Below are 13,804 nucleotides of genomic sequence, written 5' to 3' on the forward strand. Positions count from 1 at the left end.
GAAGGAAATGACATTGTTGATCAATGGACAAGGGTGGAATGTATTTTTTACAGCTCATCTTTAGATCAGGCTAGGCAATTCCATCAGCAACTTCAACAGAAATTCCATTTGTCCAGAGCAGATGCTCGACAGGTGGTTTTGAACTGTCCACAGTGTATAATATACCTAACACCCACTTGGTGTGGGGGTAAACCCTAGGGGGTTAATGCCCCTAAAGATATGGCAGATGGATGTCACGCATATTTCAGAATTCGGAGCTTTGAAATATGTACATGTGTCTGTGGATACTTGTTCAGGTGTGGTACAAGCTACACCTTTAAGCGGAGAAAAAGCCCGTAATGTCATTGGACACTGCCTGGAAGCCTGGGCGGCTTGGGGAAAACCTCAACAGCTAAAACCTGATAATGGGCCAGCCTATATGGCTCAGAGATTTACTTCCTTTTGCAAACAAATGGAAGTTCAGCTTGTCCATGGATTACCCTACAATCCTCAAAGACAAGGGATTGTAGAGCGAGCTCATCGCACCCTAAAAGAATGCTTAATAAAACAAAAAGGGGGAATAGGCCAAGGCCAAACTCCCAAGAAAAGAATATCTTTAGCCCTTTTTACCCTCAATTTTTTAATTTTGGATGTTGATGGCCTTTCTGCCGCTGATCATCATCGGCGGCAAGGAGGGAGCCTAAAAGGCTATGTGAAATGGAAAGACGTGATCACCAGGTTATGGCATGGTCCTGATCCAGTGTTGGCATGGGTGAGAGGGTCTGTTTGTGTTTTCCCCCCAGGATCACCAAGAACCGTTGTGGGTCCCGGAGAGGTTTGTAAGAAAGTGCAACAAACATGAAGAGCCTGCTGTTGCTGTTGATCATCAGCCTGATTTGGCCACAGTGCAGATGGAGCCACAATGGGGATCCTGTCGGTGTTCCCAAGACCCATGCCGATACGCTATGATGCAAAAATGTTTCCCCGATTTTTTAGTACTAATAAGAGCTTAGATTTACCTTATTTGCCTTATGATAGTGAGATTGCTAGTATAAATGAAAATAGGAGTTTTGTTTTAATAGGAAGCCTATGCTTTTATGTGATATTAGTGATAAGAGTCAGTGCATTATGTTATTTAATCAATCTGCAGCTTGGTTTGATGTGCCCACCATGGGAGGCCCCATTAGGGAAGTCAATGCCTCCTGGGTAAGTGGATGATGGCCAGCTAAGGGTGATGTTGAAAAGCAAGCACCCCATCAACCTAAGTGGGCCCCTCGTTCGAGCAAACGAGGAAGTGATTTCCTTCCCTGGACAGGATGTCAGTCAAAAGAAGTTATTTGGGCCACTAAGGGGTATTTTACCTTTTCACCAGGAATTAGTACCACCTTCAATAAAACCTTTGCTGGGAGAAACTTTACTGATCAGGATCCGCAGCAGGTGGATATTTCCAACCCTTTTGATCTCTGGCTCTTGTGCTGCATTAATGGCAGCTGCACAGATTTGTCCCCTTTCCTTATGATAAGGGGCAGAGTTCATGGGGTGACCGAATTTGCTTGGTCTACCTCTGAACATTTTGGTGAATGGTTCAAACCTAATCCTCTTCAACCTAGCGGCCAAGTAAGCACCAATCCTTCCTCTAGAAGGGTAGGGTCATTGAATATTAATGCTACCTTTTCTTCTACCCCAGTATGTGTGTGGCCACCTTTTGTGATTATTGTAAGTAATAGTAGTATATTGGATAGTGAAAAGTTAGTCTGTGATACTATGACCTGCTTTTTTGCCCAATGCTGGGATGCTGTGAATTTCCCCCTTGCTGTGGTTGCACGCTTGCCTAGATGGATTCCCGTGCCTGTTGATGCCCCGAGTGCTATGACGGTGTTCAGACGACAGAGAGATTTTGGCATTACAGCAGCATAGTTGCAGCTATCTCTTTTGCAGTTGTGGGTTCAGTCACGGCTGCCCTGGCCATGAGCACATCGGTACAGACAGCCTCTAAGTTAAATGAATTGTCCAAGAATGTGGCCACCACCTTGGATGCTCAGTCCATAATTGGTGCTCAGTTAAAAGGAGGTCTTATGATCGTGAACCAAAGAATTGATCTGGTGCAGGAGCAAATAGATACCTTGTGGTAGCTGGCCCAATTGGGATGTGAAATGAGATATCCAGGCTTGTGTGTTACCTGCGTTCAGAATGAGAATTTTACACGTGCTGCTAATTTGTCACGACAATTGTCTAACCATCTCTTAGGAAATTGGTCTGCTGACTTTGATGACTTAATGGTACAGCTTCGAGTGGCCATCGTCGCTGTGAACTCGACACGAGTAGATGCAGGATTGGCTGCTGGATTGTCATTATGGCTTGCTGTTGCCATGGATCATCTGAAAGAGTGGGCGGGAATGGGAGCCATGACTATCCTCTTGCTGTTTATCTCCTTTGTGGGCCTGTGGTGCCTTTGCAGGCTGAGGCTTGCTCAGAGGCGGCATGCAGCTATGCTTGTCCAGGCATTTACAGCCATTGAGGCAGGGCAGTACCCCCAGGCATGGCTCGCAGTCATGAATAAGAATTGAGCACTGCACTCCGAGTTGACTCTGGAAGCAAGTAACTCTGAGAAGGGCAAGTCTGGTTGCATGTTGGTTGGTGTCCGAGGCCCCACCTCCAGGAAAAAGATACCGGATGGGTGTGGCACTGACTTGGCTGACTACCAGGATTCAGGGTCATTACAATGTCCACTACATTACTAGAGATCAGACCACTACCCTTGCCTGTTGCCATAATAAAACAAAAAGGGGGAACTGTAGAGAGCTTCGAAGTGCTGCGCCTTAAAGATGGCACTGGCTTCTGCCTTTTTGTGAGCGCTCTCTGTCATAAACAAGTCCTTATTTGGCTAAGCCTGTTCAGCTTGCTTGCTTCTGTAGAAAAGCAGCCACGTGGCTCACTAGGGTTGGTCAGCGCAAGGGGATTTAAGCCTGTGTGGGTGTTTCCCCGGAGTTAGAAGAAGAAGCTTGTTCAAAGATCCTGATTAAACTGCTAGAAGATCTCCCCTGAGTTGCATCTTCCTTGCTGGTCAAGGTTGGGTGCGACAGCTTGCTACCGTTCCAGTCTGGAGTGAGGCATGGGTCTGAAACTGGGTGATTCTCATCCCTACCCCTCCCGTGTGTGTGTGTGTGTGTGTGTGTGTGTGTGTGTGTGTGTGTGTCTGTGTGTCTGTGTGTCTGTGTATGTGTGTGACTCCTGGCTCTTTTCCTATTAGACTCCTGCCACCCCAGTCTTTTGATTTTCTTGTTTTTCTTTATCCATGCTTTAAAACATAGGCTTGATAGTAATCTTACATTTCATTATGTCTCAGTCTGGAAGATATGGGATTAAAAATACACTCAGAGCAAGCCTGGCCTTGTAATCCCAGACTGAATTTCAAAATGAAATCTTAGGGGTCTGGAGGGGTGGCTTGGTGGGTAAGAGAGACTGGTGTGCAAGCACAGTGATCTAAATTCAGATCTCCAGCACACAGGTAGAAAGCCCCAACACTGGGGCAGGGGCTGCATAGCCTGTGTCCCCAACACCCAGGCGGGGACTTGCTGCATGGCCTATGGCCCTGACACTAGTGCAGGGACTGACTTCATGAACTGTGGCCCTGACACTGAGACAGAGGTCTGTACAAAGATGGGAGGCTTACTGGGCCTTGCTGACCACCAGTCTTGCTGAGAAACAAACAAACAAACAAAAGAAAAGTATTGAGCTTCCAGGTTCAGTGAGAGACCCTGTATCAAAGGGACAAAGGGGAGAGCAATAGAGAAAGACACCCGATGTTCTCTGGCCTTCACAGGTGTGTGCAGACATGTATGCCCCTGTCCACGAATACACACACACCCATACACCACACACATACATTAAAGAAAAATCCATAAAGAGGCTGCAGATGTAGCTTACCTTGCTGCCTAGGGTGAATCCTGGTATAGGGTGTGTGTGTGTGTGTGTGTGTGTGTGTGTGTGTGTGTACAGAGGAGACAAGCAGCACACAAGGTCCCTGGCCTGTTAGCCCCTGCTTCCCACGTCTCTCTGCCATGCTATGGTTATTGACTTATTCCCAGAGCACGTGGTTGTCTCAGGACAGGAAGACCCCCCATTTCTTTTCCACCCCCCTAATTTTGGATAACTTCTTACTCTGTAGCTCAGTTTAAATTGTTACTCATCGCATGGCTGACTCCAAACCGTAAGTGTTGTGAAAGGGAGCTAGTATGTGGTAGTAGATGGATTTTAGTCCATATGTCTATTAGATGTCCTGGGCTCCGTAATCCTGGCTCAGTGCTGCAAAACATGGATTGCTATGAATTCCCAGAATGTGGCTAGGAGCCAGGACTTTCCTTCTTTTGTGTGTACTTTCCTGATACCTCAGCGGCTGGCCAGTGTGACACCTCAAGAACAACCCTAAAATACGATCTTGGTGGAAGTGTGTGTGTGTGCGCGCGCGCGCGTGTGTGTGTGTGTGTGTGTGTGTGTGTGTGTGTGTGTGTTTGTGATGGGGTGGGGGTCCATGAAGTCAGTGTGAGCTTAGACCACTGCACACACGTAAAATCTCTCTTTCAGAAGTCATTTGAACATCTAACTTTACAGTGTGAACGATTTCTAGGGGCAGTTCTGGCTCATTGCTGGCAGTTTGGTGCACAGTGTGAGATCAGTTTCTTCAGAGAGGTTGGAAATTTGGCCTTGGCCTCTCTCTCTCTCTCTCTCTCTCTCTCTCTCTCTCTCTCTCTCTCTCTCTCTCTCTCTCTCTCTCTCTCTCTCTCTCTCTCTCTCTCTCTCTCTCTCTCTCTCTCTCTCTCCAGTTCTAATCTTCCTGCCTCTACCTCCCTGAGTGATGAGATTACAAGCATGCACCATGCATCTATCTGGTTTACCCACCCGGATTTACAAGGTGTAGGGTTTCTGCATGCAAAGAAAACAATCCACCCCACACCCATAGCCCCATCCTGTCTCAGAAAGGGGGGCGAGAGGTGGGGAGAATGAGGAAGTGTCCTCAAGAATTGGCGGGAGCTCTTAAGGCGTGGGACAGTGAGGCAGCCTATAGCTAATGATTAACTCAGCATCTCTAGTCCTGGCATGAGTCATTCTGTTCTCTGGGTAAAGTTTTCGCTTAGCTATTTCAGTTGCAAGTTTTTCTTCCTCCTGCTGAAGGCTGGAGCCTGCCCTTCTGCGGAGGGCCCTTGACCTCGGGTGATCAGGTTTTAAAACCTGGATTCTTGGAATCTCTAGTACACCGTGGCCGGGCGTGGGAACAGGAAGTGAGCGCAGCCCTAGGGACTCGGTCGCCGCGTGGAGCCTCGGAAAGCAAAAGCTAGCAGCGGCCTGCGGCGGGCCTCGTCCCATAGCCGCTCGCCCGGGGCCCCGGAGCTGTGGCCGCCGGGTCCCGGAGCTGTGATCCGCGAGCCCCGGAGCTGTGATCCGCGAGCCGGGACTCTGCCGACAGGTGAGTGCGGCACCGCGGCCTCGGTCCACCCCCACCAGCCCGCCAGCAGCTGCTTCGGTGGTGATCTCGCTTGCCACTTCCCGAAACACAGCCACTGAGGTGCCTCCCTCGCCCTCAGGACCCTCAGCGCCTTTCTTGCCACCTCTCCAGAAAACTTAATACAACTTCTTAGGCTTACTTTCTTTTTAAGCCTGGAACGGAGTTAATCATTCGGTGACATCACCTTGTGGAGTCCTCCCGCCTCTGCTGTGTGTCCTCCCGCGTTTTATGCCCCTCCCAACTCTTAAAAGACACCTCCCAACCCTAATACCCCCAAATTCTCTCTCCATTTTTCCCTTTCCCCAGTCTTGCCCCCCACTTGAACTTTTAAACTCTGAACTTAAAACAACACCACACACACACACACACACACACACACACACACACAGACACCTATGACCCCTAATGTTTCAATATGCCTGAAGCAGTTACAACAGTGGCTGGCTTTAAGTACAGTAGGTGTTGGTAATTATCCTTTAGTCATATTAATATTTCTTACTTTTTTTTTTTTAAGGGAGCCCTTCCATGTTCCTTCTGCTTGGTTAGGTCTCAGTCTCCTTCTTTAAAACATGATTTATTGCCAGGCAATGGTGGTACACGCCTTTGATCCCAGCACTCTGGAGGCTGGTGGATCTCAGTTGAGTTTGAGGCCAGCCTGGCCTACAGAGTGAGTTCCAGGACAGGCTCCACAACTACAGAGAAACCCTGTCTCAAAACAAAACAAAATTTAATTTCTATTTTTATTTTATGTGTCTGAGTGTTTTGCCTGCATGCATGTATGTGCACTGGTGTGGGGGGACAGATCCCCTGGAACTGGAGTTACAGACAGTTTAAGCCACTATATGGGTGCTGGGAAAAGACACTCTGCAAGACTGGCAAGTTCTCTTTAAACTGCTGAGCCATCTTTCCAGCCCCAACAAATCTGTTTTTTATAAATAGTGTAGTGATCAAATTAGGATGATTAACATTCATTTCTTACAAATCCTATTTAAGTCGACAAAAGGACTCGACTGTGGACATAGGGGTTGCCGGTCTCGGTTGTGTGTCTTCCGTGTCTTCACTCAAGCGGGAGAAGATGGCCCCATGACACCAGGCCTTTCAGCTGGTGCTTGATTTTATGCCACAGTAAGAAAATCAAATCCTGTTTGTGGATAAATCCACCCCAGGAACTAATATGGCTTCTCCAGCAGCCTGGGTAGTGTTTTGAAGCTTCCAGCATGAAAATTTTTAGTAGGAAAATGGGCATCTTGTTTTATTCGCCATTTCCCAGGCTTGCTGATTCATTTACTATGCCGTCCTATGCTTCCGTGGACGTGGTGCCTGTTAGGGAACTTCATGTTCATAGCTAGTTGCACCTTTGCAGAGTTTATTTTCTTTGGTGATTTTTCTGGCAGTTGTGTGGTTCAGTTATTACCGTGAAAGCTGCAGTTGCTGCCCTCAGGAAGCTCATGGTCTTGGACAGGAAGTTCTCAGGAATGAATGGGCCAGAACTGGGGTAGAGGTTGTATAGGATTCAGGGAAACCATAGCAAGTCCTGGAGTGGATTGAAACACAAACAGGATTTGATTCTGTTATTGTGGTCTTGCCCAGCTTCTTGGGAAGAATCAAATGCCAGCTAAAGGTACTGCAATCATGGGGTCACCTTTACTCACCCCTCCTGGATGCAGAGGTACTTTCAGATGTCTCGTTAATCATCTCAGCTGTGAAGCTGGGGCTCTTTACTGTGAAAACTTACATTCTATATTAGATGGCAGAAAACATAGTTTTAAAGTTTTTTTCCCCTTCTTTTAACAACAGAAAACATTTTAACTAATTCACAGCAGAGAGCTTATGTGTTTGTTCACATGGTGAAGGGCCAGGGTTTGAATTTAGTGAGATTGCTGTAGGAAGCCTTTGGTTTTAGAGTTCTTTAAGGAGTGGTAACCGGAAACTATTGAACTGGGACCAAAGAGAGCATCCCTGTGTAGCAGAGTTAGCTGTGGGCGTTGGAAGACCCTCAAAGTCCCATCAGAGGTGTTACCAATAGTTATAGAGTGAAAACATTGCACTCGTAATGACAAATCCAGAAAAAGCTTTAAAACCCTGAAAAATAGGAGCCAGGCAGTGGTGGCACACCCCTTTAATACCTAGCACTGGGGAGGCAGAGGTAGGCAGATCTCTGTGAGTTCAAGTCCAGCCTGATCTACAGAGTGAGTTCCAGGACAGCCAGGGCTGTTACTCATAGAAACCCTGTCTTGAAAAACCCAAATAAATAAGTAGATAGATAGATGAATTAAAAAAAAAAAAAAAACATCCTGAAGTAGGAAAAGAAGGCGCTGAAATATAAAAAGGCGATAACAATGACACTGGCTTGTTCCTTAGACCCATTTGCTTGGACATCCTTTTCTACCTATTTGCTTGGACATCCTTTTCTACCCGTTTACCTTTAAGGCAGGGTTTTTTTTTTTTTATCTTTGTTGTTGATGTGCATTTTTTTGTTTGCTTGTTTGTCTTGTCAGCAACAAATAGATGGATCCTGGTTTTGGTCTTTTTTTTTTTTAAATTCAATCTGAAGTTTGTGTCTTTTAATTGTGAGATTTGGACTTCTAGTATTCAGATTTATTATTGAAAAGTGTTACTTAAATATACCCAACAGTTGCCAAAGGAGAACTCATGAAACCAAAAGGCTTCTGTATACTGAACTGGGCAAAGAGACAGCATTTGGAATGGGAGAAAAATCTTTACACACTTTACACACTGTACATCTGGCAAAGCATTAGCATCTAGACTATACAAAGAACTAAAACAGTAAGCAATAAGAATTGAAACAACCCAATTAATACACGAGCTAATGAAATGAACAGTGGTTCTCAGAAGATGAAATAAAGGTCCTGGAGGTTGGCTGAGGGGGCAAAGACACTTGCCATCAAGCCAGACAACCTTAGTTCCATCCCTAGAACACAAACGATGGAAGAGATGGAAGAGGACAAACTTCAGGAAGTTGTTTTCTGACTCCCACAAGTGGCAAGGATGCTCCTCACTCTCAAACAAACAAACGATTAAAAAATACAAGTAGCTAAAAACAATGAAAACGTGTTCCACTTCACTAGCCATCAGAGACGTGTGAATTAAAGTACATTGAGAATCCATTGCATCCCTGTCAGAATAGCAGCCACTAAGATGACAAATAACAACAAATGCTTGAAAGAAATTAGACAAAAGGGACCCTTCTGATGGGAATGTAAGCTGGGCTAGCCTCTGGAAAATCAAAATTGAGGTTGTTCCTAAAGTTAACAACAGGTCTTCCATGTGCACATGTGTTATTATGTGCAGGACTCTAAATCAACATATCATGGATATACTTGCACATCCATATTCACAATAGCTAAATTATAGAACTAACATGACCATTAAAAATAGAGGAATGGATGAGGAAAATGTGGCATTTTACACACACACACAGAGAGAGAGAGAGAGAGATTTCCAGCCATAAAGAACAGAGTACTTAATTGCTTATTTAGATATTTAAAATCTTGCATAAAAAGTAAAATCCACCTGGGCAGTGGCAGTGCACACTTTTAATCCCAGCAGCTGGGAGGCAGAGGCAGGTGGATCCCTGTGTTTGAGGCCAGCCAGGTCTACAGATCAAGTTCCAGGACAGCTAGCCTACACAGAGAAACGCTGTCTCCAAAAACCAAAACCAACCAACCAAACAAACAAACAAACAAAAAAGAAAAAAGAAAAAAAAAAAAAAAGGAAAAACAAAAAACAAACAAAAACCCAAAATCATAGTAAGTAAACTGAGCCAATCTCAAAGTCAAATGTCATTTGCTTTTATCATTTGTGGTTCCTAGTTTTATATAGTTACATAAACTCGTGAAAACGGCATGAATGTAGAAGTGAAACTGTCTTGAGACTAACAGGAGAGTGGAGGAGGAGTATGTTCATCATTCAGTGTCTACTTAGCCATCCTCCTCCCGCCTTCTGTGAACCGCCTGTGCCAGGAGAGCAGGAAGTACTAAAGGAGACCTCCAGCACTCGGTTTCCCTCTGCCTGCCACGTAACTCAGAGAAGGGGCTTGGGAGCCAGGTGCCATTGTGAAGACCTCGGGTTTGTTTCTGATAAGGTCAGTTGGGCTTTTAATGGGGGGAAGGATCATGATTCTGGAACTTTCTAGGCTTCGCTGTAGAGGGATTCTGGGTTTGAGTACTGGAAGGGAAGCCTGAGCTTTATCTATGTGGGTAGCTGCCTGCTGTCCTCTGTGAGTCTTCTGACCCCCCCCCCCCATCGATGCTCTTCTGGATGTTTCTGGAATGTAGTTAAGTACAGACGTCTATTTGAAGGCTCCCCCCTCCTTGAACAGAAACAAAATTTTAAAATTTCAACTGACTTGGCTGCTCCATTTCCTGATCCACTTACCTGCACCTCCTCCACAACACATTTTCTGATACACACATGCACACCCCAAACACAATTTTAGCAATTTGAAAGGCACCCACTCTCGCACCGAGTAGCACCGAGGTGCCTGTCATTTCTTTTAAAAAAGAAACAGGGCAGTCCAGAGAAGGAAACAATAAGGAAGCACACATAAAAACTCAGAAACCTGTGCCAGCGGCGAGGTTAATCGTCTTAAGAGGGAAGTGACGACTTACATTTAATTAGAAAATTATGGGGTTGGCTGTGCATTTTATTGGGGTTTGACTGCCTTTGCTGAGATGTATGGAACACCTCTGGGATCTAGGGGAGGTAGAGCTTAGAGTACCCCTTCTGGGAGCTGACTTGCCTGGTGGTAGAGGCCACACTAACAGTTACACTTGGCCTAAGAGGCTTTGGATGACTGTAAACTTCAGCGAGTTTCATTTTATGCCCCCACCCCATCTTGGAGGTAGTTCTCAAAGTCATGGGGAGGAACGGGCTGTGCCTGATTATTCAAGGAAGGAGTGTGATTAGGCACAGTAAATTGGCTGGTGAGGTGAGGTTGTGGCCGAGCTCGAGTGAGCCTCGGCTCTAACCTAGGCTGGTGCTTGCTCCTCAGTAGAGGGCCAGCCACAAGCTTCCCATTCTACCAATAGCTTTTTCCTGTTTTTCTTTTTTAACTTTTAATATTTCTGGAAATTTCGATTATTTGAAAATATGATTATCTTTCTCTGCTTTTCTTTTTTTAACTCAATATTTCTGGAAATTTTGATTATTTGAAAATATGATTGTCTTTCTCTGTTGCATCCAATAATAATTAGAATATAAAAGTATAACTTTTATGAGTACGTATGCATGTCAGTGGGTATGTGTGTGTTTTCTTCATGTGCTATCTCTCTGGGGTTTTTGTTGGCCTGAAATTCACTAAGCAGCTGGAATAGGCTGGCTGATAATACAAACATTGCACGTTTTTATGGTGTGTGCTGATGAAGTCCCTGAGTGACACATGTGAATCTGAGCCCAAGTCAGACTAGGAGATCTAAGTTGTGACTCAGTGCAATAGTAGAATGAAGACTGCGGTAACAGTTTCTTCAGAAACTTCCAGTAAAATCAGTTAAGAGAAATGTATGTGGCTGTGGATGCTTCTGAACACTTGCATGTCAGAACAAACATTTACTTCCATTTAAATATTGTGGGTCATACATATATAAAATATTAAATGTTCTTGTATATCATATAGTGCAAATATATTTAATGAGATTATTTGACAATAATAGCATATATACATAATGTGACAAACTTCTCAAATTTATTCATACTTATGTAGAATTGTGAATGAATTTCAATATAAAATGCCAAATGTGACCAGAGAATTCTTTCAAAATTATAAGATTTAAAAGATTTTTATTTTGCCAGGTGGTGGTGGCACACACCTTTAATCCCAGCACTCGGGAGGCAGAGGCGGGTGCATCTTTGTAAGTTCGAGGCCAGCCTGGTCTACAGATTAAGTGCCAGGACAGGCTCCAAAGCTACAGAGAAACCCTGTCTCAAAAAAAAAAAAAAAAAGATTTCTATTTTATTTTTTATTTTTATAGTTTTCTATACTTTCTCTGTGAGGTGTTTTCAGGAACAGAAGAACATAGCAGCAAGCATTATTTTAAAAATACCAACAATGCTAACTTCCCATGAATTCAGCCTGCCAGTCTAGGTCCCACAAAAATGAGATCACAGTGCGGCCCCTGTTCTTAACAGGCAGCCTAGTAGTGTTTTTTTTTTTTTTTTTTTTTTTTTTTAATGATCTCTTAAATTCCATGAAACTGCCTTTTGGGTGCCATGACTAGAGAAACAGTGTGACCTAAACAAAAACAGCCAAACAAGACTGACTGTCATAAGCCATGGAGTGTCATGGGAAGCCAAGGAAGATTCCTGTCAGCAGTTAAGACTTGTTTGTTACATTATTGCAAAGATGATGGGCACAGGGTCAGAGGCCAGTCACATTGTGTCAAAACTCAGTGTCATTGTGGCCGCAGATAAAAATGGGTGGGTGATTTTGTTTTGTTTTTCTGTCAGGAAATGCTGTTAAAAAGACATGGATGTAGGAAGGGAGCTTGTGAGGAGGAGGGAGGGTGACAAGGGTAAACACATATACATATAGGAAATAGTCTAAGAACATGCTTAGCCAATTAAAACAATTACAAACTTTAAAATAAGAGAAAATGCTGTTGAATACTTGACATCTGAAAAGGCTTATTAATGTAATTTCTTGATCTTGTAATATTACTTACAGAAAAAATATCCTAAGGAAGTAGGAGTACATTCAGAAATTTGCACTTTCATGCCATCCTAAATCTAATAAGGCCGGGGCTGGAGAGATGGTTCAGCAGTTAAGAGCACTGACTGCTTTCCCAGAGGATCCAGGTTCAATTCCCAACACCTGCACGGTAGCTCACAACTGTCTGTAATGCCAAGATCTGGCATCCTCACACAGACAGACATGCAGGGAAAATACCAATGCACATAAAATAAAAATAAATTATCTTTAAAAATTGATAAGGCCTGGTTATGTGAATTATGTCCATATGGTAATTGCCTTATGGATATTAAAATCTGTGCTTTAAAGAAAAAAGACACCCGAATGTACTTTCAATATTATTAGTGGGAAAATAAGTGGTACCTCGTGTTTTTAATCCCAGCACTCAGAAGGCAGAGGCAGGCCTCTGTGAGTTCGAGGCTAGCCTGATCTACAGAGTGAGTTCCAGAACAGCCAAGACTACACAGAAAAACTCAGTTAAAGAAACCACGTATACATATACACATACACACACACACACACACACACACACACACATTCACCATGTAGATGGTAAAAAAGCAGTAAAATATTACTAGATGTTTATTTTTGATTGGTGGAATTACAGGTAATTTAAATCTTATTTTTGTAAATATTTTTCTAAAATAAGTAATTACTTTTATCAGAAAAAAATAAAGGAAAGAAGGAATTCTTGTTTCTTTTTCTTGTGAATTTTTCCCTGTTAAATGGGATTTTAACAGAGATTAAACTTCTTTAAAATTTAAGGAGGTTTGACCTAATGCTAATAAACACAGCTGGCCCTAAGTTAGTGTCTGTAATAGATGTTTAACTTAGGTTCAGTTACATTTAGAAGAGCTAACAAATGGAGTCTGGTAAAACTACCAACTGCCAACGGGCAAGGCCAGGCTCACTGACATTATCCCACCTCTGTCCCTCCATGCCCATGCCGAGGTCAGGATTCCACTCTCCTTAGACAAGACAGAAGCACTTGGTGTGAGCGTCAGAGCCTCCTGTGAACCCACAGGTACACACGTCCTGTGTGAGTGCACCCACTCATGTATTCTGTAGCTCATAAATAGCATGGCATGGTTTTCCCATCATCTTCAACAGCAAACTCACCTTCGTGAATGGTAGCTGACACTAATCGACTGTTGTTTCTGCTCTGCTGTTTTAAGCAAGACTGCCATGCAGTCATTGTACTGAGTTTTGGTTCTGAGGTCACTTACATTTAAGTATGAAAAATCCCTCGAAGTTAATGTGGAGGCCAAACTGCATTCTACAGTCTTGATGATGAAATTGCCCACCTACCTGTTTTAATTTGCCAGTGCGATGGTTGAAAACTAGCCTCTCGTTATAGATGTTGCCTTTTTTTTTTTTTTTTTTTTTTTTTTTTTTTTAAAGAAGTGAGCATTACTTTTTCTGAAGAGTGAAAAATTGTTGGTCTGAAATTACCCATTGCACTTAACCTCTGAACTGCCTTCTCTGAGCCGTACCTATTTATACACTGGGATACTGATTTTTCTCACCTTTTTGGACACAGAGTCTTGCTCTGTAGCTTAGGTGGCCTGTAATTACAGGCATGGGCCACCATGCCCAGGGTTCCTGTTCTGACTCTC

The 13,804-nt window shown here is 43.9% G+C and overlaps 1 protein-coding gene across 1 annotated transcript in view; it reads left to right on the forward strand.

The window, feature by feature from the left end:
- The first annotated feature begins 4,824 nt into the window (after window positions 1–4,824).
- Window positions 4,825–13,804, forward strand: part of Casp8 (caspase 8) — a 29,831-nt gene continuing 20,851 nt past the window's right edge. The window contains exon 1 of the mRNA XM_051190272.1: window positions 4,825–5,443. The gene's annotated coding sequence lies outside the window, so the exon portion shown is untranslated. The remainder of the gene's footprint in view (window positions 5,444–13,804) is intronic.

Source organism: Phodopus roborovskii, unplaced genomic scaffold (genome assembly GCF_943737965.1).
Source record: "Phodopus roborovskii unplaced genomic scaffold, PHOROB, whole genome shotgun sequence".
NCBI lineage: Eukaryota > Metazoa > Chordata > Mammalia > Rodentia > Cricetidae > Phodopus > Phodopus roborovskii.